At 38.9% G+C, this 14,763-nt stretch overlaps 1 protein-coding gene across 2 annotated transcripts in view; it reads right to left on the bottom strand.

The window, feature by feature from the left end:
• Positions 1 to 765: 765 nt before the first annotated feature.
• LOC143860489 (CASP-like protein 5A1) overlaps positions 766 to 14,763 on the bottom strand; it is a 40,491-nt gene continuing 26,493 nt past the window's right edge. The window contains exons 4-5 of one of the 2 annotated variants that reach the window (XR_013239725.1): positions 8,738 to 8,891; positions 766 to 1,243 (exon numbers count right to left, since the gene is read on the bottom strand). The gene's annotated coding sequence lies outside the window, so the exon portion shown is untranslated. The remainder of the gene's footprint in view (positions 1,244 to 8,737; positions 8,892 to 14,763) is intronic. The other variant, XM_077371163.1, reaches the window with a different exon arrangement.

Below are 14,763 nucleotides of genomic sequence, written 5' to 3'. Positions count from 1 at the left end.
TGAGGTCTGTTGTATCAAGTTAGGGTTATTAATCACTTCAATTCCTCTTGGATTGTATTTGATTTGTGGATTTCAATCTTTTGCAGGTCGCTCCTCGAAATACGGTGGATTTTAATCTTTTGCGGGTTTACCCGACCTGCGCGGGCTCGGTACATGAAAAACCTACCCGTAGAAAGCGGGTATTTTTTACCCGTACCTGCAGGTATCGTACCTACACGGAAAACTTACCCATAGAATCGCGGGTATTTTTTACCGTACCCGCACGGGTTACCCGTTTGCCAGGTCTAGTCGGGTTCAACCCGAAAAAACAAAAGAGTCAGGTTGGGTTTGCGGGTTTGGGTTGAGTTCGAGTTGAGTTTGGGTTGAGGATTTGGGCAACCCGACCCGAGTTCAACTCAATATTTTTTATGATTTTTTTTTTCTATAAGCATAAAAACTTGGGTTGGAAAAGTGGGTTCCTCGGGTCGGGTCGGGTGGAACCTCGTCGGGTTGGAACTCAGGTCGGGCCGGGCCCCGACCTGAGTTCCACCCCTAATTTGCTAGCATCCATCGCAAAAGGCATTTCGCAGATGGTCTTTCGCATGTCAGAGCGATAAGACCGGGGGGGGGGGGGGGGGGGGGGGGGTAATTTGCTAGCATCCATCGCAAAAGGCATTTCGCAGATGGTCTTTCGCATGTCAGAGCGATAAGACTGGGGAGGGGTGGTCTAAAAGGAGAGTACCGTTCGACTAAAAGGGATGGTATAGTCTTGATGTTCATACAATGTGCAAGAGATATCAAATCCTTGGTATATTTAGTTTAACTGAATAATATACCTCTATCTGAACAAGATAGCTTTAAAAAAGAAAGTACGTCAACGGTCACAGGTCCTAGGACTTCAGCTAATCACTACCTCACAAATTATCCCATGAGATGATGATATCATCAACGTAGATAAGTAGAAAAATGAATGCTGCTCAATTGCACTTGGTAAATAGATAATCATCAGAGGCACTGTACAAAAATTCATTACCCAAGATAGCTATCTAAAACTTTTCAAACCAAGCACAATGTGCTTGCTTCAGTCCATACTCCATAGAGGAGCCATATATATATATATATGCTCTTGAAGATCTATGTAAAAATGTGTTCTTAGTGCCCATTTGAAGGAGTGGCCAATGATGTGTGAACAGTAGTCATCTTGGTCATTGGTCATTGGTGAAAATGCCTCCTTATAATCAATCCCACTCTCTTATTTGTATTCCTGAACAAACAAACAAACAAACTATATATCAATCTAAGTTTCCATCAAACTTGATGAATGAACACATTTATTCCCAATCACTAATGCATATAAAGGACATTGATCCAGATCCCATGTATCATTTCCGTGGAGCTTGAAGTTATCCATGCATAGTCTACACTAAACCTTTTCTGCTTCTACGTAAGAAGGAATAAAATGACTATCAAGTTATGAAATAAAAGATGAGGAAAATCAAGATGATCAGAAATGGTAGATAGTCGACTAGAATGATGTATGGTGCACAAATAAGATGAACCAGAATCTAAAATAGGGGAAGAGGAATTAGCGCCTTATAAAGATCTAACATAAGAGTAGTTGAAAAGACTTCTCTCTTTCTCTTCCTTTGATAAGTGATTATTGGTCTTTGACACAATAAAAATATCATGCTCAAAGGAAAAAAAAGAAGCATCATCATGAAAATATATGGTATGAAATAGGAAGTATAAGGAGACTAATGGTCATAGTGATAAATGTTTTCTAGAAAAATAACATGATAACAACAAACTCCTTTTTGGCCATCCCCATAACATACAAGAACATACACAGCTACACAAGAAGAAATTTTATCTCATTCATCATACTGAAGACGAACAAAGCAAACACAATAAAAAACATGAAATAAAGAGTAATCATGAGGATTTTCAAAGAGATTGAAGGGGGGATAGATCATCTAAGACTTAAAAAATGATAATTTATAAGATGAACATTTGTAAGAGGTGCTTCATACAAAAGAAAGTGTGGTGCGTTAGACTCAATAAGAAGAGTGATAATGGTAGCAAGGTTTTAAATTTTGGTTTCAGGGGTAATTTTGGTCCTCACCGAAACCAAAATTTTAGCCGAAATCCCAAAATTTCGGCCTAAATTCGGCAAAGGCACTCGAAATGTTGTTTTTGCACCGAAATTACCGCCGAAATTTCGGCTGAAAATCTGTAAAGGAATAAAATTTTTATATTTTATTAAAAATTTTGCTGAAATTTACCAAATGTCGGCAATTTTGGTTTCAGAACGTTTTGGTTTCGGTCCTCGGCCGAAATTTAAAACCTTGAATGGTAGATAAGATATGTCCACCACGCCCATTTTGTTGAGGGTTTTGGGGGGAAATCCTATGGGATAAGATGCTCTTCTATAACAATTGTTGAAAGTAAATAGAAAGGTACACGCCCATTGAATCAGACGGTGGGATCTTAATGACCAAGTAGAATTGAGTTTTTAACATTAAAAAAAAACATCCTAAGAAAAGCAAAAAAATACATTTGCCACTTCGGGCTTTCTATTGAAAAGGAACATCTGTGTACAACTAGAAAAATGATCTATAAATATAACTGTTAAAGTATACAAGATTAAATAACGCCTTCTCCAACAGCTTAAGCCTTTGGAGTAATTGGTCCTTTTAACATGGTATCAGAGCAAAGAGCAAAGGTCCTAAGTTCAAATCTCCTTGATATTAAAAATCCACATGTAATGGACAACCCAAAAAGAGGGGCCACATGTGCAACGTGTAGGCTAACCCTAAAAAGAGGGGCCACTCGTGAGAGTGAGTGTTAAAGTATACAAGATTAAATAACGCCTTCTCCAATGGCTTAAGCTTTTGGAGTAATTGGTCGTTTTCACAGTAACAAAATAACAATATCCCACACATGAAATTGGGGTAGATCCCCATACATCACTATCTACCAATGCAAATGGTATTGTGGTAGCATGATCACTTGTGGAAAAAATAAATAGAATACTCCTTACTAAGGGAATATTAAGAATACTCTTTAATAAGGGGATATTAATCACTATTATAGGAAAAAGGTAGTAAAGAAATATCAACTTTATTTGTAATTAAATTAGAATGTAGCAACTAAAAATCAAGAAAGTAGGATGTAATGTTGGCCACACTTACACCCCCTTCCAATCACCATCCCCATGTAAAGGTCCCGTCTAGCATAATCATTAATGGAAATGAGACATACTATTTATTCTCAACTAACTGCCCTTCTGAAAGTAAATTTGTTTTAAATGGGAATAAATCAAATATTATTAAAAATTAATGAATGATCAAGTGAGATAGAGATGGAAATAGAAACAAAAGCGGAAATAGGTATGAGATCTCCATTGGCAATGATAATTTTCTTAGGAAAACACTTTGAAAAAGGATCCCGTGTGGAAAATAAAAATGGGACTGATGTGACCGATGATTTGACCATTTTCAAGATTTATTTATTCATTTACGAGGATTTGAGCTCTCTTCCTTTGTCTTTTAGTGGACGTGGCTCCAATGGTTGATGCGGTTTTTTTTTTTTAATACAAAACGGATTCCAATTTTTCTAGCAGTGCTCATTTTCTTATGGATAATATATCTACACACAAAAAAAGGTGGCCCAGTGCATGAGGCTCCTGCCATTGCGAGGTCTAGGGAGGTCTAGATGTACACAGCCTTACCCCTGCTATGCAGAGAGGCTGTTTCCGTGATTCGAACCCATGACCACCAGGTCACAATGGAGCAACCTTACCGTTGCGTCAAGGCTTGCCCTCTGGATAATATTTGGATAATATATCTACGAAAAATAGAGATTATTGTGTACTCTAGTTATGTGATTGGAGGCATCAAAATCTGAACACCATAATGGCAAAGGATGGGAGTCAAATAAGCAATAAGAGTTACCTGATGAGCTAGTAGCAGAGATGGTTATCGAAATGGCATTGGGAAGAGATGCTGCAAATATATTTTGGATCATTTTTTGGATATCATCAAGAGAAGGATGAGTCATCAACGTTTTCTAATCTATTCCCTTAGTAGTGTACACCGATGGGCATGTTGAGCTCCATGATGTCTCCTCAAGGCAATCTCTGAGTACCATCTCCCCCTCCCTGACCCCGATTGCCCTTGTTGTCTACTACATCCATGAACCCTGAGTCGCCAAACCTTAGTAATGGTATGGGCAGGTGGTCGACAATAGGACCAGATAAATGCAAAGAACGACGACAGGAAAAAAGATGAGCGCGGGAGCAAAATTTCAACTACTTGAGGAATAAATCGATTGTCTGAAAGCTAGAAGTCAATCCTTGCACTTGAGAAGTAAAAAAATAAGAAATGTGCTAGTGTTCATGTGAAACCCTAGAAACCCACGAAAATAGCTAACCAAATTTGCTGCAAACTTTGAAAGAGAAATTTCAATATTCAAAACTGGTCAAAAAGTACCATTCAACCTCTGTTATGCCTTTTTTTATGCTTACAAACCATTGTTGGCATAGAAATTTTATTTAAAAAAATATTTGCTTGTCTGGCCTCACCACATTAAAGCGTGAATTGGAGCCCACAAATTCGCTATCCAAACGGTGTAATTAACGGCATTGATCACACTTGGGACATACAAGTGTAATCAATGCCGTTGATCTTTTGGATCATCATGATGCAACCGACATGGCTTTATTCATTTGATGGACCACAACGTAAATAGGTTGTGGTCCAAAAATCATATCCTGCGGATGATCCCAACCCTCTGATCTATAGGAGGTTTCCTTAATATACACATAGGATGATCCGATCCATCCATTTAATGGGCCACAATTCAAATAAGTTGTAGCCCAAAAAATCATACCCAGTGGATGATTCCAACCAAGGAAGCAAGATTCTTCCCTGGGAGTGGGGAACCTCGATTCCCAAGTTCTTGAATCCAAAACGGGAATCTTCTCGAATCCCCAAAAATTGGGAATTCCGGTTCGGATTCGCCGGAAACCTGATTCCCCGGAAACCCGATTCCTACTTTTGGGAACCGTAGTTTAATGTTATATGAAACGCGATTTCTCGACGATTCCCCGGAGATTCTCTGGCGATGCCCAACTCCCCACCGATTCCCCGGCGACTTCACGATTCCTGCTTCCGACCATCCAGGGAGCCTTCGATTCCCGCTCTGGCAACCTTGATTCCAACCCTCAGATTTACAGGGGTCTCCTCAATATGCAGTTCTTCTATACAATGAGTACCATTCATTTGACGGGCCATAATGCAAATAGGTTGTAGCCCAAAAAATCATATCCATCAGATGAGCCCAACCCTCATATTTATAGTGGTCTCCTTAATATGCAGTTCCCCTATAAAATGAGTTATGCTCGTTTAGCAGATCCCTACACGGGCATGGGCATGGGTTATATTTGGTTTGATTAAAAGAAACCGTATATGCAAATCAAATTTAAATGGATATAGGAACTGTTCCAACATGAACAAAAAGTAACATGGGCCATGCATCAGTTTCTTATGTATGCTCAAAATGTTTAAAGAATCGGGAAGAGATGGGATATGATTGGTTGGAGAAAAAAAGGGACCAATCATTTTTTGAAACCAAACCTTAGCAGGTTAGGAAAATTATACAAGATAGCTTTTATGAAAAGATAATGGGAAAGTGGTGAAAAAGCAAAAAACCAGTAAAGTATAAGGAGCAATGAAATGTGGAGGCAACTTTAGTAGGAAGAGGTAAGGTGAGTAATTTTAAGATCTACATGTGGCCTCTTGATATATCTTTACTTGAAAGAGAGAGAACTGGTCAAAGGCTGTTGCACAATAAACCGATAAAGAAGAGAAAAGATAGCATAGTGGTGCTTAAAAAAACCAACTCACGTGGACTCTTGCACGTAATGAGAAGTGTCACTAAAAAGGATCATGGTCAGTTACGTGAAGAACACGTGATAGGTAACGGAGCTATTGCCCATCCTTTATTTAAAGAAAAAACCAACAGCAAAAGGGAGCTCTCCGATAAATCAAAAACTGAGAGGGAGCTTCCAGAAATCAATCCAAGAGGAGGAGGAAAAGAGTCCAGGAGGTAGCCGCTGCTTCGAGGAGGCTCTTCCACAAGAATTAGAAATAGAGGGTTGGAGGAAGATAAAGAGGCATTGGAGAAATACAAAAGAGGGTTGTTGCTGCCTTGCTGGAGACGAACAAGGAGGAATAAAGAGTCGAGACGGAGGAAATAGCCGATCTATCTCTCTCCCAGTTCTTTCTTTAGTCTCTCCCTGGTTGCCCACAAACCTTTGCATCATAATCTTGGTGGTACCCAAAACCTATATTTTCCCTCCTCTTCATGTTCCCTCTCTCCAGTTCTTATCTCCAATGCTTTCCATGGGATCAAGTTTACTGATTCCGCAAAGGCTTCTGATTATGACAGTCCTTCCCTTGAATACGCCTTCATTAATTCCTCAATTTCTATATGGATTGATATCCATCAACAACAAATATTGACACAGCAGATTGCGTAGCAACAAAGCTATCAAAAGCCAAAGCTGTGACTGAAAGGACAGTTCAAGTTCTCGGCAACAATGGCGGTAAACACCATACAACCAATGAAGCAAAGATATGGCAGCGTGTCGGCTTCGTCAAGCGATGAGATACAGCCCAAGAGAAGTGGTGATAGGACAGACAGACCTAGGTGCAAAATGGGCAGCAGACTATCTTGCAATGCTTCAACAGCCCAAGGACAAATTACAGTTAGAGGAACAAGAGTATACAGTTCGAGGAATAAAAGTATACAAGTACAATGGATGTACCCCTCTCCCACAATTTAAAAGAGCATCATGCAGCCTTCACCCTTGGAAGCCAATGGGTCCAACACAACGCTTTCCGCTACCATTCAATCCAAGACGAAAGATCGTATCTTTTAGAGGAAAGAAGTTACGCAAATAAAGAGCAAAAGAAGGAAGTAGAGAAAGAAAGAAAAGGAAAAGATCTCCCAAAAAACTAACAGTTCTTTTCCATTTCAGTTCTTTTTCCATTTTTTGCAGACTACTCAAAAGATGCCAGAAGACCTTTCTCGATCGATTTACAGGAGAAAGATGAAAAGAAAGAAGACCTTTCTCTACTGGTTTATGGGAGAAAGATGCCAAAAGACCTTTCTCGACCGATTTACGAGAGAAAGATGAAAAGAAAGAAGACCTTTCTCGACCAATTTAAGAGAGAAAGTAAGAAGACCTTTCTCTACCGGTTTACGGAAGAAAGATGTCAAAAGACCTTTCTCGACCGATTTACGGGAGAAAGATGAAAAGAAATAAGATCTTTCTCTACCAGTTCACGGGAGAAAGATGCTAGAAGACCTTTCTCTACCGGTGTACAGGAGAGAGATGAAAAGAAGACATTTCTCTACCGGTTTATAGGAGAAAGAGGCCAAAAGACCTTTCTCTACCGGTTTACGAGAGAAAGATGAAAAGATGCCAGAAGACCTTTCTCTACTAGTTTACGGGAGAAAGATGCCAGAAGACCTTTCTCTGCAGGGATCCGAGAAAAAGATGAAATGACTCAAGAGAGTTCTTCTTTTGGAGAACTCTCTTACAAAAGAGTCGAAATAAAATCATCTGAGACGACTCAAAAGGTTTCTCTCTCCCAAGAGAATCTTTTACAAAAGAGTAAAAAATAACTCAGAAACAAAAATATCAGACAGTCAAATTCACTCTCTCTCTCTCTCTAAGACTAAAGGAAACTCGCATTCACCAAGAGCGTCTCTTTTGGGATAATAATAAAAACTTGTATTTAGATAGGGAACCTCTTGATGGATAATTAGAGGTGATTTCTTCTTCAAAAAATGTAATTAACGGCCAATATAGCCAGAAGTGTACAATCCCTACCAAAATTAATAAAACCTCTTCTTGCAAGAGGGAAATTACCATTTAAAGAAATCCTAAAATCCCTTCTACTATTCTAAGATAATAGTACGACGAAAGATTCCAAAATCCATAAGAAATACACAAGGAAAAAAAATCAAGAAATCCAAAAATAAAAGTTTAAAAAAAATAATTGTCACCATTTTTCTGTATCAATCATCGATCGATACTTTGGTTCATTGATTGATGAAATGGATCATTGATCAATGCTGACTCGCCTTTATCCACTACTACTATGCACAATAAACATCTTATATAGATCCATGTACAGATCTGTCGATCGCTATCTGGACCTATAGATCGATGCTTTTGCTTATTGATTAATGATTCGGATTATCGATTGAGTTGCAGGACAGACATAGATCAGACTTTGGTTTAACTTCTTCAATCTTTGAGATCGCCATAGCAACTCGTAAGTTTATGTTCATCAAGTCCTCAAATGATGCATTCACATCATCAAGGATGTCCAATCAAGTAAATGGTATTGGATTTTTGAAGCGAATCCCTAGTATACCAATTGCATCTAGATGATCTTCAGAGGGATATTTATGGTAGCCTAGTATATTTATGGTAGCATAGTCCTTGGCATGCCTCAACCTTCCTTTTTTTGCAGGCTAAGCAAGAGTTAATTAAGAAAAAAAAAAGGAATAATGCATAATAGGGGAGCTGGTAGCAAGGCTGATCCGCTAATCCAAACCACATAAATAGAGTAATCAACATAAAGGAAGCAAAACAAAAACGAGGACAAAAAGTAGTGGGGCATTCCGTTAGCATCATCTATAAGAAACTGAATAATGCCAGCTAGAGTCAAGAACAACTTACCTGTCCTAAGAGGATCTGATCCCTTCATTTGAAACCAATCTTCCACATGATTCCCCTCTCTACGAATTAGGGAGATGTGCCATTGGACATTATTAAGGCGACCTTAAATTCTGTCTAGAATTGTCAAGAGCTGCGATGATATCATGGTTTTCCTCTGGATAGCATCAGCATCAAAGGAAGAGTCACATTCAATCCAGATGGGAGTTTCAAAATTTGAACTCACCAAGACAACCAGAAACTCAACAGTAGAAATAGAGACATAAAATTTGAGCAGTACCCCAACAAAAACAAAGCAGAGTTCGACCTGATGACACCACCACAGTCAACCGAGCCTAGACTTAAGAAGCCATCGATGTTTTCTAGTCTTGCGGGGGAGGGGTCCATATCAGTTTGAGTAATTCTTTTTCTTTGAATGATAAATCAGTTTTGACTTTTGAGTAATTTTAGGAGCAAAGGATGCATCTATTGAATTTCTTCTTAGAGGACCAGGAGAGCTTGTAATCTTTACTCCAGATATGACTCAAGTTCGAGATTATCACTAGACTCAGGAGTGGAGCCAGGAATTTACACTTGGGGGCCGGAGTAATTTACACTTGCCTGCATTGGTCTTTGGAGGGCCATGGCCACTAAACTAGCTAAGCATGTTTGTTACGTAACTATTAGGAGAAATAAATTAGTTATTTTTTATCTGGCAGGATATTCTCAGTTTGGTAGGATAAGAGTTATTTGTTATTAGGATTCTATGTGATAAGCATTGTGGATGAGTTTCATGAACTTACATCCTATGTTGGCCCTAGTTTTTAGGAGTGAAGGCTTATTAATTGTAAACGTTCCATTATGAGAATCAATGAAGAAAATTGTTTCAGAAATTGTGTCTAGTGCACAAAGGAGGATCGATCCTTCCCTCGAATTGGATCAAAGAGGCTGATCTTCCCTCTAAGAAGATCAATCAAGTTACGAACCGATCCGGGTTCGTAACAAGTGGTATCAGAGCCGTCGATCTTGCGCAATGGCTACACCTTCGGAGTTTTGGGAATCCACATCTGGAGATCTTGAGAAGATCAAAGCACTTGTTTTGAAAATGATGGAAGGACATCGACGGTTTGTAGAAGGCTTGAACAAAATCAGGACAACGATCGAAAAGGCGTGCACGATGAAAAGAAAACGGCGAAACAGAAAAAGAAGAGAAAAGAAGGGAGAAAAAAATCAGCCAGAAGAAAAGGCGAAAAAAGCCGAGAAAGAAAATTTACAGCCGAAGAGTCTACCACCATCGGAAAAAATCCCACACACGGCCATTCGTTCATCAACGTCTAAATCATTCTAAAAAGACACAACGAAGTAGCTTTGATGAATGCCATGATAGGATCGTTTTAAAAATGGGGTTGAGACACTGATGATGACATACCACAAGACAAAGAGAGGAAGAAAAGGCGGGAGACAGAAAAAGATTTCCGGAAAGAGTGCAAGATCTGATTCATCACCAACGGGCCAGCGTTTAATCTTCAACCTTGAGGACAAGGTTGATTTCAAGAGGGGTGGAATGTTACGTAACTATTAGGAGAAATAAATTAGTTATTTTTTATTTGGCAGGATATTATCAGTTTAGTAGGAAAAGAGTTATTTGTTAATAGGACTTTATGTGATAAGCATTGTGGATGAGTTTCATTGACTTACATCCTATGTTGGCCCTAGTTTTTAGGAGTGAAGGCTTATTAATTGTAAATGTTTCTATTATGAGAATCAATGAAGAAAATTGTTTCAGAAATTGTGTCTAGTGCACAAAGGAGGATCGATCCTTCCCTCGAAGTGGATCAAAGAGGCTCATCTTCCCTCTAAGAAGATCAATCAAGTTACGAACCGATCTGGGTTCGTAACAAGTGGTATTAAAGCTTTGATACCACTTGTTACGAACCCGAATCGATCTTGTTACGAACCCGGATCGGTTCGTAACTTGATTGATCTTCTTAGAGGGAAGATCAGCCTCTTTGATCCACTTCGAGGGAAGGATCGATCCTCCTTTGTGCACTAGACACAATTTCTGAAACAGTTTTCTTCATTGATTCTCATAATGGAAACGTTTACAATTAATAAGCCTTCGCTCCTAAAAACTAGGGCCAACAAAGGATGTAAGTCAATGAAACTCATCCACAATGCTTATCACATAGAATCCTACTAACAAATAACTCTTATCCTACCAAACTGAGAATATCCTGCCAGATAAAAAATAACTAATTTATTTCTCCTAATAGTTATGTAACATTTTATCACATAGAGTCCTACTAACAAATAACTCTTATCCTACCAAACTGAGAATATCCTGCCAGATAAAAAATGACTAATTTATTTTTCCTAATAGTTACGTAACACATGCATGTACAGCCATGCACCATAAATAGATTTTGCAAGTCATTTGTGTGTGTGTGCCGGGGGTGGGGGGGGGGGGTGGGGGGGCGCCCCCCCTCATGCTATATGAACCTCCGCCCTTTACTAGACTCCACACCTTAACGCTTTGAATAATTCGATATCTAGAGGCTTTTGTTTCTTGAAATTTGGCCATGTTCCAAGCAAACCAAATCTCCCAAACAGCATAAAAACAAGTAGACCGGGCAAATATTTTACCATGGCTAGAGAAATTGAGCTTAGCCATCCATATTGAGCAAAGATGAGCTAACACATTGGTTGGGGAGATCAAACTAGGAACAAATGGCAGCCCAAATAACTTTAAAGAAAGAACAACTGAGAAGGACGTAAGACATGGCTTCTTCTACTCTTTTGTAGAGAGATAAAATATGAAGGCAAGCCTATAATTTGTGTTGCAACTGCGGCATGGTTGAAATCTCAATAGGAAAACTCGTCTGGCAAATAAGAAATCTTAGGAGCAACAATTGGATTCCAAATTGTTATTGGTGAAGCCTGATCTAAGTCTAATTTGGAAAGTATTGTACACTTTACCTTAAGGTATTTTTATACTGGGGGTAGTTTTGTACTTTCATGAATTAGGGTTTTTTCTTTATTGTAACGCGTTTCTGAACGCCATATAAAAGGGATGTGATATCAGGAGACGCTACGGAGAGGCGTGAGGATTTGTAATCTTTTTTTCAGAATAGTGGAATCGTTGGCTTGTCGCTCTGCCGTGGACGTAGCCCATGCCAAACTGGTTGGGTGAACCACGTAAATCTGTGTGTTCTGTGTGTGAATCTTTTGTTTATCTTTGCATCGTTATTCTGCTGCGTTGTTAATTCCTAACAACTGGTATCAGAGCCGAGGTTGAAAAGCGAATCTGACAAGATTTTTCGCTTGAGTGGGAGCAATGGCAGAAGATGGAAAATCGAAAGTTGAGAAATTTAACGGGCAGAACTTTCAGTGGTGGAAGATGCAGATCGAGGACTGTCTTTATCAGAAAGATCTATATCTTCCGTTGGGCAAGAAGCCGGAAGCGATGAAGGCTGAAGATTGGAAGATTTTGGACAGAAAGGCGTTGGCTACGGTGAGGTTATCTCTCACGTCGCAGGTGGTCTTCAATATCTCCAAAGAAACCACAACCGCTGGAGTCATGGAAACCCTAGCTAAGTTATACGAAAAACCCTCTGCATTAAATAAAGTTTTCCTCATGAAAAAGTTATTTAATATGACGATGTCTGATAGCGTTTCCATAGCCGATCATTTAAATGAATTTAATATGATTATTGGTCAATTACAATCTGTTGATTTGACTTTTTATGATGAAGTTGTGGCTCTGTTGTTCTTGTGTTCTTTGCTAGAAAGTTGGAATAACTTGGTTATGGCTGTAAGTAATACAATCACAGGAAAGTTAGTATTCAACGATGTTGTCAGTTGTGTACTGAGTGATGAGATGCGCAGAAAAAGTTTAGAGGTCTCATCTGGCACTGTTCTGTCAGTTGAAACAAGGGGCAGACAACAACATAGAGGAAGTACTTCGAATGGCAAAAAGTCACAATCCTGAGGCAGATCAAAGTCAAGTGGAAAAGGGAAAACTGAAGGAAAAATCAAAGGAAAATGCTGGAATTGCGGCAAGATTGGACATATGAGGAAAGATTGCTGGAAGGAGAAGAACAAAGGTGAAAAAGGTCAGCAGAATAGTGATGACGAAGCAAACATGGTGTCTACGAATGATGAGGTATATGGTGATTTGTGTTTATCTACGAATGATGAGGTATATGGTGATTTGTGTTTATCTGTATCAGTAGATGTTAAATCTGAAGTTTGGTTTATAGATTCTGCTGCTTTTTTTCATTGTACTTCTCATAAGCATTATTTTCATGATTATATTCATGGTGATTATGGATGTGTAACTGTGGGAAACAGACAAGAATGTAAGATTATAGGAATAGGTACAATTTTGTTAAAATTGTCTAATGGTGGCCACTTAAAGTTGGACGGGGCACGCCATGATCCCGACTTAAAGAACAATCTCATCTCAACAAGCAAACTGGACAGTGAAGGGTATTTTGTTGGTTTCGGTAATGGTCAACGGAAGATTACAAAAGGGTCTCTGGTAGTGGCCAAGGGTAATCTAGTTGGTATTTTGTACATGTTTACTGGCACTAATGATTATACTATTTCAGTAGCTTCTACAGATGGGAATACTACACTTTAGCATCACAGGCTTGGGCATTTGAGTGAGACTGGCATGAAGAATCTACACTCAAGAAATCTGTTACCTGGTTTGAAGGGGGTTGATTTTGAGTTCTGTGAAGATTGTGTGTATGGAAAGCAGAAGAGAGTTAGCTTTCTGAAAGGAGGGAACAAGAAGAAAACAGAAAGGTTAGAAGTGGTACATTCAGATATTTGGGGACCAGCTCAGGTAAATTCTTTCGGTGGAAAATCTTACTTTGTTTCCTTTATATATGATGCAAGTAGAAAAACATGGTTTTTGCAATTAAAAATAAATCTGATGTGTTTGATGTTTTCAAGAAGTGGAAAGCTCTTGTAGAAACTGAAACAGGAAACAAAGTCAAATATCTTAAGACGGACAATGGCAAAGAGTATGATGATGGAAACTTTAAGAGCTTCAATTCACTCAATTGAATCAGAAGATTGGAAACAGTTCCACACCACAACAGAATGGCGTTGCAGAGAGAATGAATAGAACCATCCTGGAGCGTGCGAGGAGCATGAGGATTCATTCGGGGTTACCTCAACAGTTTTGGGCAGCAGCAGTTGACACTGCTGTTATTCTGATAAATAGGAGTCCATCTAGCGCATTAGATGGAGGGATTCCAGAGGAGGTTGGACATGAGAACAGGTAAATTACTCTTTTTTGAGAACTTTTGGTTGCATTGCTTATGCTCATGTTGATAAAGAAAATAGAAAGAAACTTGATCCTAAGTCTATTAAATGTGCGTTTGTTGGATATGGTGGTGATGCTTTTGGTTATCGTTTATGGGATTATGAACATAACAAAATCATCAGGAGTAGAGATGTTATATTCAATGAGAATTGCATGTACAAAGATAGACAACAGGAAAGTAGAAAAGATGAACTCGATGAGATTGCAGGTGGGATCAGATCTAGTGTGCAAGAAATTCCAGAAAGTTCAGATGATGATTTTGGAAATTCAGATGTTGAATCTGCAAGCAGTTATGGTGATAATCTTCAAGTGCAGGAACCGGAAACTCCTATTCTTAGAAGATCTTCAAGATAGATTAAACCTCATGTTTTCATGAAGCAATGCAAGATGATTCTAGAATAAAGTGGGAGCAAGCCATGAATGAGGAGATGGCCTCATTGAAACAAAACAAAACTTGGGATTTGGTGAAACTGCCAGCTGGAAAGAAAGCATTGTACAACAAATGGGTATACAGGGTGACAGATGAAATCAGGGGAACGAAGAGGTACAAAGCAAGGCTTGTGGTAAAAGGGTTTGCACAAAATAAAGGTATTGACTTCAAAGAAATATTTTCTCCTGTTGTTAAAACGACTTCAATTCGCATTTTGTTGAGTATCGTGGCTATAGAAAATTTACATCTTGAGCAGTTCAATGTTAAAACTACTTTTCTCAATGG

The sequence above is a fragment of the Tasmannia lanceolata genome, unplaced genomic scaffold (genome assembly GCF_043159265.1).
Source record: "Tasmannia lanceolata isolate RefF3 unplaced genomic scaffold, GAP_Taslan_0.1 ptg000037l, whole genome shotgun sequence".
In the NCBI taxonomy this organism is placed as follows: Eukaryota; Viridiplantae; Streptophyta; class Magnoliopsida; order Canellales; family Winteraceae; genus Tasmannia; species Tasmannia lanceolata.
Note: the sequence above shows the minus strand (reverse complement) of the source record. Positions and strands in the feature narration are given on the sequence as shown.